The sequence below is a fragment of the Mytilus galloprovincialis genome, chromosome 13 (assembly GCF_965363235.1).
Source record: "Mytilus galloprovincialis chromosome 13, xbMytGall1.hap1.1, whole genome shotgun sequence".
In the NCBI taxonomy this organism is placed as follows: domain Eukaryota; kingdom Metazoa; phylum Mollusca; class Bivalvia; order Mytilida; family Mytilidae; genus Mytilus; species Mytilus galloprovincialis.
The window spans coordinates 7,312,785-7,333,026 of record NC_134850.1 but is presented as its reverse complement, the minus strand read 5'-3'; positions in this window follow the sequence as shown (position 1 = coordinate 7,333,026).

Below are 20,242 nucleotides of genomic sequence, written 5' to 3'. Positions count from 1 at the left end.
ATATATTAAGGGACAAATAAAAGTGGGATCTCGGGGGAAAAGAAATGAGGGATTTGGGAAAAGGAGCATCCCGTGTTACCCCGACCCCCTCACGTAAATAAGATCTGGAATTTCTAAATAAGGTTTTTACAGTGTTGTTTACTCTTTTTTTTTGGGGGGGTGGAGACCTTATAGAAAAATCTCCCACCTCTCACACAAAATATGGATTACTTTATGTTAAGGGGGTCCATAACTCTGTTTGGCAGCTTCAGACATAATAGTTTTGTACCTTTTTTCAACTAGACCAAATCCTTACGTTAACTTAAAATGCATGAGTCAATCACAACCCAAGTTTGTTTTACAAGTAACTGCTTCCCCCTTCCTACAATGTGAAGCCATAGATAAAGAACTTGATAACTATGGAATATTTACGATTTTTTTTTCTAATTATACGTTGTCCACATTGGACTATATATAAAGAAAACAACAATTTCAATTACCAGTAACAAGATTGGGGCCTGACAATTTAAGATTGCAAAACATTGCTTTTTAGATGTCCATATATATGATTTGCGACCCCCTGGTGCTGCTGAAGATAATATTTCACGCACACAGACATGCGCATTGTATTGGCCGGACAAATAGCAACTGCCAAAATTATATGTTAATTATATATAATAACATTATATGTATGTTTCATTATAATACGTTATTCTGATTGGCTAACTGCACATCTCGCGTTATTCCTTAAACAATTGCATTTATCATTCACGATGACACGAGATCCCACAATAAAGTGCACAGGCGAATTAAATAAAAACTTGATAAAAATCGGGTTTTCATGGTCCTTGCTTAAAAATGTAATTATAAGTATTAAATGCTTCTTTTTGTAACTTCATTAGGGTTGTAAAAGCGTTGACCGTGCGCACATTTTTAGAATGAAGCGCTTCCGCGCTTCATACAAAATGTACTTCGGTCAACGCTTTTACACCCCAATGAAGTTACAAAAAGAACCATTCAATTCTTAAATAACGTATACTATTAGTAACAACAAACTGTCAAGAGAGGGTGGCAAAGGGGGCTCTGAACACGGCAACACTTGAAATAAAAACGTTGCACGGGAAATAAAAATCGGGTAAAACGAAGAACGAGAAATAATATCGCAAATATTAAGGAAAAAAGTACGAAAAGTTATTATTCAGCCGTTCTTGGGGATTATGCAGTCATTATAAATGGACACGTATACCTTGCGGCCAACTTCAACTCCCTCGGGCAAAGTTATCTTTAGATGAATTTGGCTATTTATTTTAGGTATTTTTGACATATATATATAGCTTTTCAACGATTTTCGGTACTTATCCATCTTCGGATTTCAAATGTTTGGCTTTGAGCGTTCCTGATGAAGGTAAATCCAGAAAAGCGCTTCGGACGCAATAAATTATTAAACGTGTTGTTTTCCATTTTTTACATCACTGGGTCGATACCGCTGCTGTCGGACTATCAGTCCCCGAGGGTATCATCAGCTCAGTAGTCAGTGCTTCGGTACTGACATGATTTAACAAACTTTACTAAAATTGTCCGATTATAAATTTTGAAATTATTATAAAACTAAGGTTTCAACTCCCTCAGGCAAAGTTGGCTTTAGATGAATTTGGCTATTTATTTTAGGTAATTTTTAACATATAGCGCTTCAACGATTTTCGGTACTTATCCATCTTCGGATTTCAAATGTTTGGCTTTGAGCGTTCCTGATGAAGGTAAATCCAGAAAAGCGCTTCGGACGCAATAAAATATTAAACGTGTTGTTTTCCATTTTTTAAGCGTCCGCTAGTTGATTCTGATTTGAAAAAAGAATAATTCATAGGAATTCATAGTAAATTTGATAGCAATTAATACTCCTGGGAACACATAATTTAAAACAATCTCCGGACTGACTTTAAATTTAGACCTGTTTTAATTTCTAATAAAATGTCGGACAACTTAGCACGAGAAATAAGAGTACCGACACGGAACACGGCAAATAAATGAGGGGAAACACGAAGCACGCACGTCGAACCAAACACGAGAAAACGAGAAATAAAACATCAAAACATGAAAACACGTGAAATAAAAAGGCCGAAAACGTTGCACGAAAATAACCCTTACCACCCTCTGTCAGGTGTTAGTAATGCTTACTCTGTCGATCTACAATTACCACAAGTATAAAATTTCACCAATGCCGTGTCAATTCTAAAATCATTTCTATGGAGATCGAGTATATCAAACCCACAAGATTTATATCATAAAACATTGCAGATCGTTCCAATGTGTCCTCAACGACTGACATAAGGCATCTCAAAACAGAGCGAGAGAGTTGTCTCGTTGGCACTCATACCAGATCTTCATGTTTCATATAGATAATGCACAAAATAACAGATGTTGGCTACAGGGGCGGATACAGCCATTTTAAAAAGGGGGGTCCTAACCCAGGACAAAGGGGGGTTTCAACTACATGTCCCCATTCAAATGCATTGATCGTCCATAAAAAGGGGGGTTTGAACCCCCGGACCCCCCTGGATCCGCCAATGGGCTATTGTCGATTAATATAATATAGCTTTACTTTGAAAATTCGAGACAAATCGCTATAGCTATATATAAAAAAGAAGATGTGGTATGATTGCCAATGAGACAACTATCCACAAAAGACCAAAATGACACAGACATTAACAACTATAGGTAACCGTACGGCCTTCAACAATGAGCAAAGCCCATACCGCATAGTCAGCTATAAAAGGCCCTTATAATACAATGTAAAACAAATCAAACGAGAAAACTAACGGTCTTATTTATGTAAAAAAAAATGAACGAAAAACAAATATGTAACACATAAACAAACGACAACCACTGAATTACAGGCTCCTGACTTGGGACTGTATACTAGTAAATGGTGGAAAAGATTATCAAATCAAGAGTAATTGAGATAGGCCTTTACAAAGGCATGCCTAACTTAATAAAATTTAATTATATTCCGAAAATGAATCTTGCAAGTAGCCATCGAACTCGGTGGAGGTGAACGACACGGCTTTTTTGAAGTGGGATATAGGTGGGGTGGGGTACAAAAAGTGGGGACGTGGGATAATGGATAATAAAAAGTGGGGATATGAAATGTATTAAGGGACAAATAAAAGTGGGATCTCGGGGCAAAAGAAATGAGAGATTTGGGAAAAGGAGCATCCCGTATTACCCCGACCCCCTCACGTAGATAATGTAAAATCCCACCTGGAATTTCTTAATAAGGTTTTTACAGTGTTGCATGTTTACTTTTTTTTTTTTGGGGGGGGGGGGGACCTTATAGAAAAATCTCCCACCTCTCACGCAAAATATGGATAACTTTATGTTAAGGGGGTCCATAACTCTGTTTGACAGCTTCAGACAGAATAATTTTGTACCTTTTTCAACTAGACCAAATCCTTACGTTAACTTAAAATGTATGAGTCAATCACAACCCAAGTTTGTTTTACAAGTAACTGCTTCCCTCTTCCTATACCATGTGAAGCCATAGATAAAAAATAAATATGGATTATATATGATTTTTTTACTAGTGTGGATCTAGCCGGCGTTAATATTCATGAGGCTAGCCGTCAATAATATTCATGAGATCAAAACCGCGTTCGATGAAATGTTTTGGGTAGTAATTAGATTGTGACAATAAAATAACTTTTGCTGTTAATATCCAATATGGTTATGCTATTTATAGCAATATAAAGTAATTAGGAAATAGTAAGCCAATAGGTGTCTTCTGCAAGGTCCGCGTCATTTAAAATGAAAGTAAATGAAAAGTTTAATTGCATTGCCTCACACAACACAAAACAATTATGAACATTAAAATGTTGTTATTATTGAATCAATGTAAACTATAGTAATTAAAACAAGATGATTAAATATAGGGTAATTAAATGGAATTAATTGTCATATGGGCATTCCATAATCTGTTCGTTGTCTACAAATATAGTCCAATTCTAAAACTAAAATATACAATACATACGATAGTATCACACAATTAAAAAGATCAGAAAAACAAGAAACATAGTTTGTTGAAGGAATATAATAAACAGAAAAATAGAAACTGTCAATTACTATTTCAATGACATAATTCTTCAAAATTACGGAGATCAATAGGAGTCTTTAATCTCAACATTACCAGTCCATTTAATTGCCTCTAAAATGTCCCATAGCACTTATGCCCTAGACCCGTACGAGTTAGTCAGAAAAGGATAAGGGGGGTACCCTGGTATATCACAAATTCGAAAATGAACTATTGCCGGCTGGCCAAACGAAGAGATTCTCCACGTGGGCAATGATACCAGAGGAAGAGGTACTTATTGCCTTTAAAATGGCCCATAGCACTTATACCCTAGACCCGTACGAGTTTGTCAGTAGAGGGTTCAAAGGGGGGATATGGTATCCCGGATACAACGAATTCGAACTGAACTATTGCCGGCTGGCCAAACTAAGAGATTCTCCACATCGGCCATTATACCAGAGGTAGAGGTTAGTATTGCCTCTAAAATGTCCCATAGCACTTATGCCCTAGACCCGTACGAGTTAGTCAGAAAAGGATAAGGGGGGTACCCTGGTATATCACAAATTCGAAAATGAACTATTGCCGGCTGGCCAAACGAAGAGATTCTCCACGTGGGCAATGATACCAGAGGAAGAGGTACTTATTGCCTTTAAAATGGCCCATAGCACTTATACCCTAGACCCGTACGAGTTTGTCAGTAGAGGGTTCAAAGGGGGGATATGGTATCCCGGATACAACGAATTCGAACTGAACTATTGCCGGCTGGCCAAACTAAGAGATTCTCCACATCGGCCATTATACCAGAGGTAGAGGTTAGTATTGCCTCTAAAATGTCCCATAGCACTTATGCCCTAGACCCGTACGAGTTAGTCAGAAAAGGATAAGGGGGGTACCCTGGTATATCACAAATTCGAAAATGAACTATTGCCGGCTGGCCAAACGAAGAGATTCTCCACGTGGGCAATGATACCAGAGGAAGAGGTACTTATTGCCTTTAAAATGGCCCATAGCACTTATACCCTAGACCCGTACGAGTTTGTCAGTAGAGGGTTCAAAGGGGGGATATGGTATCCCGGATACAACGAATTCGAACTGAACTATTGCCGGCTGGCCAAACTAAGAGATTCTCCACATCGGCCATTATACCAGAGGTAGAGGTTAGTATTGCCTCTAAAATGTCCCATAGCACTTATGCCCTAGACCCGTACGAGTTAGTCAGAAAAGGATAAGGGGGGTACCCTGGTATATCACAAATTCGAAAATGAACTATTGCCGGCTGGCCAAACGAAGAGATTCTCCACGTGGGCAATGATACCAGAGGAAGAGGTACTTATTGCCTTTAAAATGGCCCATAGCACTTATACCCTAGACCCGTACGAGTTTGTCAGTAGAGGGTTCAAAGGGGGGATATGGTATCCCGGATACAACGAATTCGAACTGAACTATTGCCGGCTGGCCAAACTAAGAGATTCTCCACATCGGCCATTATACCAGAGGTAGAGGTTAGTATTGCCTCTAAAATGTCCCATAGCACTTATGCCCTAGACCCGTACGAGTTAGTCAGAAAAGGATAAGGGGGGTACCCTGGTATATCACAAATTCGAAAATGAACTATTGCCGGCTGGCCAAACGAAGAGATTCTCCACGTGGGCAATGATACCAGAGGAAGAGGTACTTATTGCCTTTAAAATGGCCCATAGCACTTATACCCTAGACCCGTACGAGTTTGTCAGTAGAGGGTTCAAAGGGGGGATATGGTATCCCGGATACAACGAATTCGAACTGAACTATTGCCGGCTGGCCAAACTAAGAGATTCTCCACATCGGCCATTATACCAGAGGTAGAGGTTAGTATTGCCTCTAAAATGTCCCATAGCACTTATGCCCTAGACCCGTACGAGTTAGTCAGAAAAGGATAAGGGGGGTACCCTGGTATATCACAAATTCGAAAATGAACTATTGCCGGCTGGCCAAACGAAGAGATTCTCCACGTGGGCAATGATACCAGAGGAAGAGGTACTTATTGCCTTTAAAATGGCCCATAGCACTTATACCCTAGACCCGTACGAGTTTGTCAGTAGAGGGTTCAAAGGGGGGATATGGTATCCCGGATACAACGAATTCGAACTGAACTATTGCCGGCTGGCCAAACTAAGAGATTCTCCACATCGGCCATTATACCAGAGGTAGAGGTTAGTATTGCCTCTAAAATGTCCCATAGCACTTATGCCCTAGACCCGTACGAGTTAGTCAGAAAAGGATAAGGGGGGTACCCTGGTATATCACAAATTCGAAAATGAACTATTGCCGGCTGGCCAAACGAAGAGATTCTCCACGTGGGCAATGATACCAGAGGAAGAGGTACTTATTGCCTTTAAAATGGCCCATAGCACTTATACCCTAGACCCGTACGAGTTTGTCAGTAGAGGGTTCAAAGGGGGGATATGGTATCCCGGATACAACGAATTCGAACTGAACTATTGCCGGCTGGCCAAACTAAGAGATTCTCCACATCGGCCATTATACCAGAGGTAGAGGTTAGTATTGCCTCTAAAATGTCCCATAGCACTTATGCCCTAGACCCGTACGAGTTAGTCAGAAAAGGATAAGGGGGGTACCCTGGTATATCACAAATTCGAAAATGAACTATTGCCGGCTGGCCAAACGAAGAGATTCTCCACGTGGGCAATGATACCAGAGGAAGAGGTACTTATTGCCTTTAAAATGGCCCATAGCACTTATACCCTAGACCCGTACGAGTTTGTCAGTAGAGGGTTCAAAGGGGGGATATGGTATCCCGGATACAACGAATTCGAACTGAACTATTGCCGGCTGGCCAAACTAAGAGATTCTCCACATCGGCCATTATACCAGAGGTAGAGGTTAGTATTGCCTCTAAAATGTCCCATAGCACTTATGCCCTAGACCCGTACGAGTTAGTCAGAAAAGGATAAGGGGGGTACCCTGGTATATCACAAATTCGAAAATGAACTATTGCCGGCTGGCCAAACGAAGAGATTCTCCACGTGGGCAATGATACCAGAGGAAGAGGTACTTATTGCCTTTAAAATGGCCCATAGCACTTATACCCTAGACCCGTACGAGTTTGTCAGTAGAGGGTTCAAAGGGGGGATATGGTATCCCGGATACAACGAATTCGAACTGAACTATTGCCGGCTGGCCAAACTAAGAGATTCTCCACATCGGCCATTATACCAGAGGTAGAGGTTAGTATTGCCTCTAAAATGTCCCATAGCACTTATGCCCTAGACCCGTACGAGTTAGTCAGAAAAGGATAAGGGGGGTACCCTGGTATATCACAAATTCGAAAATGAACTATTGCCGGCTGGCCAAACGAAGAGATTCTCCACGTGGGCAATGATACCAGAGGAAGAGGTACTTATTGCCTTTAAAATGGCCCATAGCACTTATACCCTAGACCCGTACGAGTTTGTCAGTAGAGGGTTCAAAGGGGGGATATGGTATCCCGGATACAACGAATTCGAACTGAACTATTGCCGGCTGGCCAAACTAAGAGATTCTCCACATCGGCCATTATACCAGAGGTAGAGGTTAGTATTGCCTCTAAAATGTCCCATAGCACTTATGCCCTAGACCCGTACGAGTTAGTCAGAAAAGGATAAGGGGGGTACCCTGGTATATCACAAATTCGAAAATGAACTATTGCCGGCTGGCCAAACGAAGAGATTCTCCACGTGGGCAATGATACCAGAGGAAGAGGTACTTATTGCCTTTAAAATGGCCCATAGCACTTATACCCTAGACCCGTACGAGTTTGTCAGTAGAGGGTTCAAAGGGGGGATATGGTATCCCGGATACAACGAATTCGAACTGAACTATTGCCGGCTGGCCAAACTAAGAGATTCTCCACATCGGCCATTATACCAGAGGTAGAGGTTAGTATTGCCTCTAAAATGTCCCATAGCACTTATGCCCTAGACCCGTACGAGTTAGTCAGAAAAGGATAAGGGGGGTACCCTGGTATATCACAAATTCGAAAATGAACTATTGCCGGCTGGCCAAACGAAGAGATTCTCCACGTGGGCAATGATACCAGAGGAAGAGGTACTTATTGCCTTTAAAATGGCCCATAGCACTTATACCCTAGACCCGTACGAGTTTGTCAGTAGAGGGTTCAAAGGGGGGATATGGTATCCCGGATACAACGAATTCGAACTGAACTATTGCCGGCTGGCCAAACTAAGAGATTCTCCACATCGGCCATTATACCAGAGGTAGAGGTTAGTATTGCCTCTAAAATGTCCCATAGCACTTATGCCCTAGACCCGTACGAGTTAGTCAGAAAAGGATAAGGGGGGTACCCTGGTATATCACAAATTCGAAAATGAACTATTGCCGGCTGGCCAAACGAAGAGATTCTCCACGTGGGCAATGATACCAGAGGAAGAGGTACTTATTGCCTTTAAAATGGCCCATAGCACTTATACCCTAGACCCGTACGAGTTTGTCAGTAGAGGGTTCAAAGGGGGGATATGGTATCCCGGATACAACGAATTCGAACTGAACTATTGCCGGCTGGCCAAACTAAGAGATTCTCCACATCGGCCATTATACCAGAGGTAGAGGTTAGTATTGCCTCTAAAATGTCCCATAGCACTTATGCCCTAGACCCGTACGAGTTAGTCAGAAAAGGATAAGGGGGGTACCCTGGTATATCACAAATTCGAAAATGAACTATTGCCGGCTGGCCAAACGAAGAGATTCTCCACGTGGGCAATGATACCAGAGGAAGAGGTACTTATTGCCTTTAAAATGGCCCATAGCACTTATACCCTAGACCCGTACGAGTTTGTCAGTAGAGGGTTCAAAGGGGGGATATGGTATCCCGGATACAACGAATTCGAACTGAACTATTGCCGGCTGGCCAAACTAAGAGATTCTCCACATCGGCCATTATACCAGAGGTAGAGGTTAGTATTGCCTCTAAAATGTCCCATAGCACTTATGCCCTAGACCCGTACGAGTTAGTCAGAAAAGGATAAGGGGGGTACCCTGGTATATCACAAATTCGAAAATGAACTATTGCCGGCTGGCCAAACGAAGAGATTCTCCACGTGGGCAATGATACCAGAGGAAGAGGTACTTATTGCCTTTAAAATGGCCCATAGCACTTATACCCTAGACCCGTACGAGTTTGTCAGTAGAGGGTTCAAAGGGGGGATATGGTATCCCGGATACAACGAATTCGAACTGAACTATTGCCGGCTGGCCAAACTAAGAGATTCTCCACATCGGCCATTATACCAGAGGTAGAGGTTAGTATTGCCTCTAAAATGGCCCATAGCACTTATGCCCTAGACCCGTACGAGTTAGTCAGAAAAGGATAAGGGGGGTACCCTGGTATATCACAAATTCGAAAATGAACTATTGCCGGCTGGCCAAACGAAGAGATTCTCCACGTGGGCAATGATACCAGAGGAAGAGGTACTTATTGCCTTTAAAATGGCCCATAGCACTTATACCCTAGACCCGTACGAGTTTGTCAGTAGAGGGTTCAAAGGGGGGATATGGTATCCCGGATACAACGAATTCGAACTGAACTATTGCCGGCTGGCCAAACTAAGAGATTCTCCACATCGGCCATTATACCAGAGGTAGAGGTTAGTATTGCCTCTAAAATGTCCCATAGCACTTATGCCCTAGACCCGTACGAGTTAGTCAGAAAAGGATAAGGGGGGTACCCTGGTATATCACAAATTCGAAAATGAACTATTGCCGGCTGGCCAAACGAAGAGATTCTCCACGTGGGCAATGATACCAGAGGAAGAGGTACTTATTGCCTTTAAAATGGCCCATAGCACTTATACCCTAGACCCGTACGAGTTTGTCAGTAGAGGGTTCAAAGGGGGGATATGGTATCCCGGATACAACGAATTCGAACTGAACTATTGCCGGCTGGCCAAACTAAGAGATTCTCCACATCGGCCATTATACCAGAGGTAGAGGTTAGTATTGCCTCTAAAATGTCCCATAGCACTTATGCCCTAGACCCGTACGAGTTAGTCAGAAAAGGATAAGGGGGGTACCCTGGTATATCACAAATTCGAAAATGAACTATTGCCGGCTGGCCAAACGAAGAGATTCTCCACGTGGGCAATGATACCAGAGGAAGAGGTACTTATTGCCTTTAAAATGGCCCATAGCACTTATACCCTAGACCCGTACGAGTTTGTCAGTAGAGGGTTCAAAGGGGGGATATGGTATCCCGGATACAACGAATTCGAACTGAACTATTGCCGGCTGGCCAAACTAAGAGATTCTCCACATCGGCCATTATACCAGAGGTAGAGGTTAGTATTGCCTCTAAAATGTCCCATAGCACTTATGCCCTAGACCCGTACGAGTTAGTCAGAAAAGGATAAGGGGGGTACCCTGGTATATCACAAATTCGAAAATGAACTATTGCCGGCTGGCCAAACGAAGAGATTCTCCACGTGGGCAATGATACCAGAGGAAGAGGTACTTATTGCCTTTAAAATGGCCCATAGCACTTATACCCTAGACCCGTACGAGTTTGTCAGTAGAGGGTTCAAAGGGGGGATATGGTATCCCGGATACAACGAATTCGAACTGAACTATTGCCGGCTGGCCAAACTAAGAGATTCTCCACATCGGCCATTATACCAGAGGTAGAGGTTAGTATTGCCTCTAAAATGGCCCATAGCACTTATGCCCTAGACCCGTACGAGTTAGTCAGAAAAGGATAAGGGGGGTACCCTGGTATATCACAAATTCGAAAATGAACTATTGCCGGCTGGCCAAACGAAGAGATTCTCCACGTGGGCAATGATACCAGAGGAAGAGGTACTTATTGCCTTTAAAATGGCCCATAGCACTTATACCCTAGACCCGTACGAGTTTGTCAGTAGAGGGTTCAAAGGGGGGATATGGTATCCCGGATACAACGAATTCGAACTGAACTATTGCCGGCTGGCCAAACTAAGAGATTCTCCACATCGGCCATTATACCAGAGGTAGAGGTTAGTATTGCCTCTAAAATGTCCCATAGCACTTATGCCCTAGACCCGTACGAGTTAGTCAGAAAAGGATAAGGGGGGTACCCTGGTATATCACAAATTCGAAAATGAACTATTGCCGGCTGGCCAAACGAAGAGATTCTCCACGTGGGCAATGATACCAGAGGAAGAGGTACTTATTGCCTTTAAAATGGCCCATAGCACTTATACCCTAGACCCGTACGAGTTTGTCAGTAGAGGGTTCAAAGGGGGGATATGGTATCCCGGATACAACGAATTCGAACTGAACTATTGCCGGCTGGCCAAACTAAGAGATTCTCCACATCGGCCATTATACCAGAGGTAGAGGTTAGTATTGCCTCTAAAATGGCCCATAGCACTTATGCCCTAGACCCGTACGAGTTAGTCAGAAAAGGATAAGGGGGGTACCCTGGTATATCACAAATTCGAAAATGAACTATTGCCGGCTGGCCAAACGAAGAGATTCTCCACGTGGGCAATGATACCAGAGGAAGAGGTACTTATTGCCTTTAAAATGGCCCATAGCACTTATACCCTAGACCCGTACGAGTTTGTCAGTAGAGGGTTCAAAGGGGGGATATGGTATCCCGGATACAACGAATTCGAACTGAACTATTGCCGGCTGGCCAAACTAAGAGATTCTCCACATCGGCCATTATACCAGAGGTAGAGGTTAGTATTGCCTCTAAAATGTCCCATAGCACTTATGCCCTAGACCCGTACGAGTTAGTCAGAAAAGGATAAGGGGGGTACCCTGGTATATCACAAATTCGAAAATGAACTATTGCCGGCTGGCCAAACGAAGAGATTCTCCACGTGGGCAATGATACCAGAGGAAGAGGTACTTATTGCCTTTAAAATGGCCCATAGCACTTATACCCTAGACCCGTACGAGTTTGTCAGTAGAGGGTTCAAAGGGGGGATATGGTATCCCGGATACAACGAATTCGAACTGAACTATTGCCGGCTGGCCAAACTAAGAGATTCTCCACATCGGCCATTATACCAGAGGTAGAGGTTAGTATTGCCTCTAAAATGTCCCATAGCACTTATGCCCTAGACCCGTACGAGTTAGTCAGAAAAGGATAAGGGGGGTACCCTGGTATATCACAAATTCGAAAATGAACTATTGCCGGCTGGCCAAACGAAGAGATTCTCCACGTGGGCAATGATACCAGAGGAAGAGGTACTTATTGCCTTTAAAATGGCCCATAGCACTTATACCCTAGACCCGTACGAGTTTGTCAGTAGAGGGTTCAAAGGGGGGATATGGTATCCCGGATACAACGAATTCGAACTGAACTATTGCCGGCTGGCCAAACTAAGAGATTCTCCACATCGGCCATTATACCAGAGGTAGAGGTTAGTATTGCCTCTAAAATGGCCCATAGCACTTATGCCCTAGACCCGTACGAGTTAGTCAGAAAAGGATAAGGGGGGTACCCTGGTATATCACAAATTCGAAAATGAACTATTGCCGGCTGGCCAAACGAAGAGATTCTCCACGTGGGCAATGATACCAGAGGAAGAGGTACTTATTGCCTTTAAAATGGCCCATAGCACTTATACCCTAGACCCGTACGAGTTTGTCAGTAGAGGGTTCAAAGGGGGGATATGGTATCCCGGATACAACGAATTCGAACTGAACTATTGCCGGCTGGCCAAACTAAGAGATTCTCCACATCGGCCATTATACCAGAGGTAGAGGTTAGTATTGCCTCTAAAATGGCCCATAGCACTTATGCCCTAGACCCGTACGAGTTAGTCAGAAAAGGATAAGGGGGGTACCCTGGTATATCACAAATTCGAAAATGAACTATTGCCGGCTGGCCAAACGAAGAGATTCTCCACGTGGGCAATGATACCAGAGGAAGAGGTACTTATTGCCTTTAAAATGGCCCATAGCACTTATACCCTAGACCCGTACGAGTTTGTCAGTAGAGGGTTCAAAGGGGGGATATGGTATCCCGGATACAACGAATTCGAACTGAACTATTGCCGGCTGGCCAAACTAAGAGATTCTCCACATCGGCCATTATACCAGAGGTAGAGGTTAGTATTGCCTCTAAAATGGCCCATAGCACTTATGCCCTAGACCCGTACGAGTTAGTCAGAAAAGGATAAGGGGGGTACCCTGGTATATCACAAATTCGAAAATGAACTATTGCCGGCTGGCCAAACGAAGAGATTCTCCACGTGGGCAATGATACCAGAGGAAGAGGTACTTATTGCCTTTAAAATGGCCCATAGCACTTATACCCTAGACCCGTACGAGTTTGTCAGTAGAGGGTTCAAAGGGGGGATATGGTATCCCGGATACAACGAATTCGAACTGAACTATTGCCGGCTGGCCAAACTAAGAGATTCTCCACATCGGCCATTATACCAGAGGTAGAGGTTAGTATTGCCTCTAAAATGGCCCATAGCACTTATGCCCTAGACCCGTACGAGTTAGTCAGAAAAGGATAAGGGGGGTACCCTGGTATATCACAAATTCGAAAATGAACTATTGCCGGCTGGCCAAACGAAGAGATTCTCCACGTGGGCAATGATACCAGAGGAAGAGGTACTTATTGCCTTTAAAATGGCCCATAGCACTTATACCCTAGACCCGTACGAGTTTGTCAGTAGAGGGTTCAAAGGGGGGATATGGTATCCCGGATACAACGAATTCGAACTGAACTATTGCCGGCTGGCCAAACTAAGAGATTCTCCACATCGGCCATTATACCAGAGGTAGAGGTTAGTATTGCCTCTAAAATGTCCCATAGCACTTATGCCCTAGACCCGTACGAGTTAGTCAGAAAAGGATAAGGGGGGTACCCTGGTATATCACAAATTCGAAAATGAACTATTGCCGGCTGGCCAAACGAAGAGATTCTCCACGTGGGCAATGATACCAGAGGAAGAGGTACTTATTGCCTTTAAAATGGCCCATAGCACTTATACCCTAGACCCGTACGAGTTTGTCAGTAGAGGGTTCAAAGGGGGGATATGGTATCCCGGATACAACGAATTCGAACTGAACTATTGCCGGCTGGCCAAACTAAGAGATTCTCCACATCGGCCATTATACCAGAGGTAGAGGTTAGTATTGCCTCTAAAATGGCCCATAGCACTTATGCCCTAGACCCGTACGAGTTAGTCAGAAAAGGATAAGGGGGGTACCCTGGTATATCACAAATTCGAAAATGAACTATTGCCGGCTGGCCAAACGAAGAGATTCTCCACGTGGGCAATGATACCAGAGGAAGAGGTACTTATTGCCTTTAAAATGGCCCATAGCACTTATACCCTAGACCCGTACGAGTTTGTCAGTAGAGGGTTCAAAGGGGGGATATGGTATCCCGGATACAACGAATTCGAACTGAACTATTGCCGGCTGGCCAAACTAAGAGATTCTCCACATCGGCCATTATACCAGAGGTAGAGGTTAGTATTGCCTCTAAAATGGCCCATAGCACTTATGCCCTAGACCCGTACGAGTTAGTCAGAAAAGGATAAGGGGGGTACCCTGGTATATCACAAATTCGAAAATGAACTATTGCCGGCTGGCCAAACGAAGAGATTCTCCACGTGGGCAATGATACCAGAGGAAGAGGTACTTATTGCCTTTAAAATGGCCCATAGCACTTATACCCTAGACCCGTACGAGTTTGTCAGTAGAGGGTTCAAAGGGGGGATATGGTATCCCGGATACAACGAATTCGAACTGAACTATTGCCGGCTGGCCAAACTAAGAGATTCTCCACATCGGCCATTATACCAGAGGTAGAGGTTAGTATTGCCTCTAAAATGGCCCATAGCACTTATGCCCTAGACCCGTACGAGTTAGTCAGAAAAGGATAAGGGGGGTACCCTGGTATATCACAAATTCGAAAATGAACTATTGCCGGCTGGCCAAACGAAGAGATTCTCCACGTGGGCAATGATACCAGAGGAAGAGGTACTTATTGCCTTTAAAATGGCCCATAGCACTTATACCCTAGACCCGTACGAGTTTGTCAGTAGAGGGTTCAAAGGGGGGATATGGTATCCCGGATACAACGAATTCGAACTGAACTATTGCCGGCTGGCCAAACTAAGAGATTCTCCACATCGGCCATTATACCAGAGGTAGAGGTTAGTATTGCCTCTAAAATGGCCCATAGCACTTATGCCCTAGACCCGTACGAGTTAGTCAGAAAAGGATAAGGGGGGTACCCTGGTATATCACAAATTCGAAAATGAACTATTGCCGGCTGGCCAAACGAAGAGATTCTCCACGTGGGCAATGATACCAGAGGAAGAGGTACTTATTGCCTTTAAAATGGCCCATAGCACTTATACCCTAGACCCGTACGAGTTTGTCAGTAGAGGGTTCAAAGGGGGGATATGGTATCCCGGATACAACGAATTCGAACTGAACTATTGCCGGCTGGCCAAACTAAGAGATTCTCCACATCGGCCATTATACCAGAGGTAGAGGTTAGTATTGCCTCTAAAATGGCCGGTTTTGTAAGTTTCTGAGGTGAATACTGACACCTTTGTGCTTTATAAAGAATATTTCCATAAAAAATTGGATGTGAAATACCTGAACGTATTAGAAGTCTGCATGTTGAGCTATATTTACGAATGATGTCTTTATACCGATGATAAAATTTAGTAAATGTTTTGACTAGTTTGTGATATCGAAAACCCTGGTGTAATAATTTTTCAGTAATACATAAATTTCTCTCGTTAAAATCTAAAACATTGTTACATACACGAGCGAATCGTACAAGTTGAGATATATAAACACCGTAAGATGGTGACAAGGGAACGTCACCATCTAAAAACGGATAATTAACGATAGGAAATGAAAAATCATCCCTTTTATCAACATTACACATACTAGTCTTCGACGTGTTTATTTTCTTACCGTATGTAAGTACCGATAGCATTTATCCGATATTGGATTTCACGGCGGTCGGATCGTTTACACGGACTATATAATCGTTAACAATGTCCCCGTAGTGATATGCGCCTACCAGCAACGATATCTCGAATGAATCGTGCTTTGTCACCGTGTGCGCTATCTTTAAACCACGCAAATAACCGTTCTGTGTATCAATATTACGTATGTGATTCTGTATAGGCATGCCGATCATCTGTACTATCAGTGCGTTGATTGACAATACGTGTCCTACATCGGTTTTGAGATAGATTGTTGACTTTTCTATGTGTCTCACGTTTTTCTCTGCACCTCCAAATGCCGATTAATATATTATTTATGTTCCCGCTATCTGTAAATTTAGTTAAGTTTTGCGTTTCAAAAGATGTTTGCCCTCCTTCGTCAAAAAGAATTATCCGTATCGATAAAGAACTGATTTGAGCCTACTTGTGCCACGGCAGTTTTCAAAAGTACATTCGATTGCAATTCTGTCCGTTGAGAATACAAAATAGTAGTATTATGTTCCGTATCATCAATGTCATTCACGAGTTGAACGTTGGGCGAATTCGAAGATAGTGGGTTTAACGTGCATTACATTAGTTTGTGTGGTGTTTCTCATTACAATGTGCGTTTAGATTTACATTCGTTTAGTCTGTGTATACCAAGGTAGTTAAAGATAGCAAATTTGTTCATACGGCATTATGTGTCGGCTGTTTTACTGCAATGAGTTGGTGGATGTATTTCGTGACAGTAAACGCTAGGTCTAGTCTTAATATTCTTGTAAGATTTAGATTTCACCAATTTCGGATGTCGACTCTTTTATCCTGTGTCCGGTATAACGATATCGTCTAATATGCTTTCAGGGAGGTCCGTTATACCAACGTTTTTGTTCTATGTCCTCGCGCGAGATATTTTCTGACTTCAACGGGTAATTTGTTGACAATAATGGGAAGAAGTAGTGTGCCGTATGTTTCATGTGTCTTACCCAAAGTTTCTAGACCTTGACGCTACCTCCAATTTGATCGTAAAAAACTTCGTAAGCTTGTTTACTGATTTATAGGCGAAGGAATTTCTAAATCTAGTGCTTCGTGTTCTACTTCATGAGCTTTCAAGCAGTTACACTTTTGTATATTTGTAAGTAACTAGTTAAGATGTACGGACGACTCACATGAGTCCCAGAAGGTTTGCCATTCTGAAATCGTGCCTTCTAAAGTTGGAAGTAAGTTTTGGTACGTTACTCTGATTAAAAGTTGCAGGAAATGTACTTTATTGAGTGTTGATTGTGAGAATGGCTTGGGCAAACTGGTTTTCAAACGACAGTGCGTTGTGTAGGTTTGCTATGTTTTGCGTTGAAACAAACGGTATAGTTTTTGGATTTAAAGTGTGCGTTCTAGTACTTTAGTATTTGATTCAATGTGACGGGACTGCAGGATTTTGGACATTTGTATGAACTTACGTACGTGTCAAATCAAGGTTATCATATTAACCGAAAATTCATCTGAATGAAATAATCTAATTTACCACATCTCCCGGTTCCGTTAACTTTAGAATTTGTTCATTCAAGTCCTAAAACAATGTTTGTGTTTGCACAAGTTTTCCTAGTGTTGTAATGACTTCTACTTGATCGAATTTTGTATTCTCCTTTGTTTCATCTAATCTTAGGTATACCTTGAACTACACGTATTTTGCGACTGACTATCTGAACAACGGAACCGAAATTACGTTAGTGATTGCGAAAAGCAGATTAGCGCAAGTGAAAACCCTTACATAACCGCAACTAGAACTTATGGCCGCAGTTTTTGGAACTAGACTAGCTTTTCATGTAAAATCGACCTTCTAATGTAAAAACGTGGCTTTCTGGTCGGATAGCTGTATAGTATTGCACTGGTTAAATCATCGAAACTGTTTAAACGATTTATTGTGAATCGAGCGCGAGGAATAACAAAATCTACAAAATCAGCATTAATGGAGATATTGCCCAAAAGAATGCAACCCAACCAATCTCTTAACACGAGGAATTGACGTCGATCAATACATCGATAGTGTCCTTTAAAAAAAGACAGAATTAGTTAACGGTATTGACAATTACAGAAAAAAACGAAGACGAGGAATTTCTAAACAATGAAGTTCATACTGATCACTATGATATCAGTAACGTTATAGACAATTGGAAATATTGAAATTTTCAGGAAAGTGATTTGAGTAACTGCTTACGTTCAGCGGTTCATATTTAACTACCAATATACCGATATACCAAACATCTGAGATAAAAACACAAGGCAATATCCTAGCACTAGACAATTGTGACTCTTCATAGATGACGGTAGCTTTTTGAGATGCAATGGAAGGATTCACAGCGAAATCATTTTAGAGAATACCAAATTTCCGTATTTATTACCTGCGAATCATTTACTTACCAAACTGATAGTGACAGACGCACACGAGCGTTCACTTAATTCGGACTCAATGCTACGCTTACTTACGTATTACAATCGTATTGGGTACCGATACTTAGACAATATGTTAAGGAGTAATTGATCAAGTTTTCGCTATTGTTAATCATTGTAATGTTACGTAAGTGTCACGTGTTGACAATAGAGTCAAAATAGATATACATACATTCTATTCACTTTTGTTATTGTTAGCTATATAGTTGTCCGATGTAACCTCTTAACGATATTGGTGTCAAGTGAACCTCTTAACAATATTGGTGTCAAGTGACCAGAATGAATTTACAGCTGAAATCGATACTAGCAGGACATAGTAGTGCCGTCTCCGGAATATTCCAGAAATTCGACGAAAAATGGGGAGAGCGGCACAAAACTTGTTGATTCCAATAACCCTCGAAACAGAAATCGTTAACTCTGATGATTATTTATTTAATTTAGAAAAAAAATACAGCCAATAGCAAAATTTATCTAAGTACAAACATCAACGCTAAACACAAATGCCACAAGTTCGCAACATCACGCAAACGTACATGAATGCATAATTTTACATACCTTCATACAAGAGCTTACGTTATTTTTTACGACACAATTGAAACATATGTACGTGGTTTAGAATCCCTTGGTCAGACAGAGAATACATATGACCCATTATTGGTCCCTATCATATTGAAAAAGTTACCGGGGACGTACGCATAAATCTTACAAGACACCATGAATCAAATAGTTGGCAATTAAATGAACTACTACATATACTATCTCAAGAACTCAACATTATGGAGAGAGGCAATTCCTCTGATCATACGGAAACTTAAACCACTACAGCAGCATGTCACACCAATGCAAAGGTACGTACAAAATAAATCAACACAAATAAACGTAAAATCATGTGTACTTTTGTAACGAATCACATTTTCCTGTTAATTGCACTAAGATAATTGATCAAACAGCAAATATATCTGTTGTTAAACAGCATCGTTTATGTTTTAACTGTCTTTGACCCCCAATATAGCTGATTGCAAATCACACAAAAGTTGCAGGAAATGTAAAATAAAGCAGCATACTAGTTTATGCAAAGACGAGGTTAAAAAGATGAAAAACAGAGTAACACTAATGAATATATTACTAGTAACACAATTCAGTAAACACAACACAACGCGAAGAAAACGGGTACAGTTCTTCACTCACAGACACAGACTAAAAACTGTCGTAGCGCAAGTAAGTTCGGGCATTCAATGTACTTACACAAACACATTATTTGACAAGGGCGCACAGATGCCCTCATCACAGAAAAATAAGCTACAGAGCTTGATTTGACAATTACCAGACAGAAGACCATAAACTTGTCAGGATTTTGTGACACAAGTGATGGCACAGACAACGGCAAATTACCTATCAACGTTTTGATTGTACCAGAAATAGCTGTACCAATGAAGACTTATGTACGTAATATAACAAATTTAAAGTATTTGTTTGGCTTGAAATTAGACCATCCGGTCTCACATGACCCAATGGTTGAAGATTCTCTATTGAATTATATCTAATTCGATTATTACTGGTCAATTGTCGATGATAGAATAGTATGAGGAACAGGACCTACTACCGTCAAGTCGGAAATCCGTAACCTTCTGTCCGGCACAATCAATTGAATACCTGCAAATCCAGATCACACACTTACGTCAATGATGAACATATTAGTAGGTCACAGAGTTGAAGAGTAGAACTTTTATAATGGAGAAATTTATGGAAGTTGAAGCTGCTAGTATAAGTAATAGTGACAACAAATCTGAAAACAGACAAT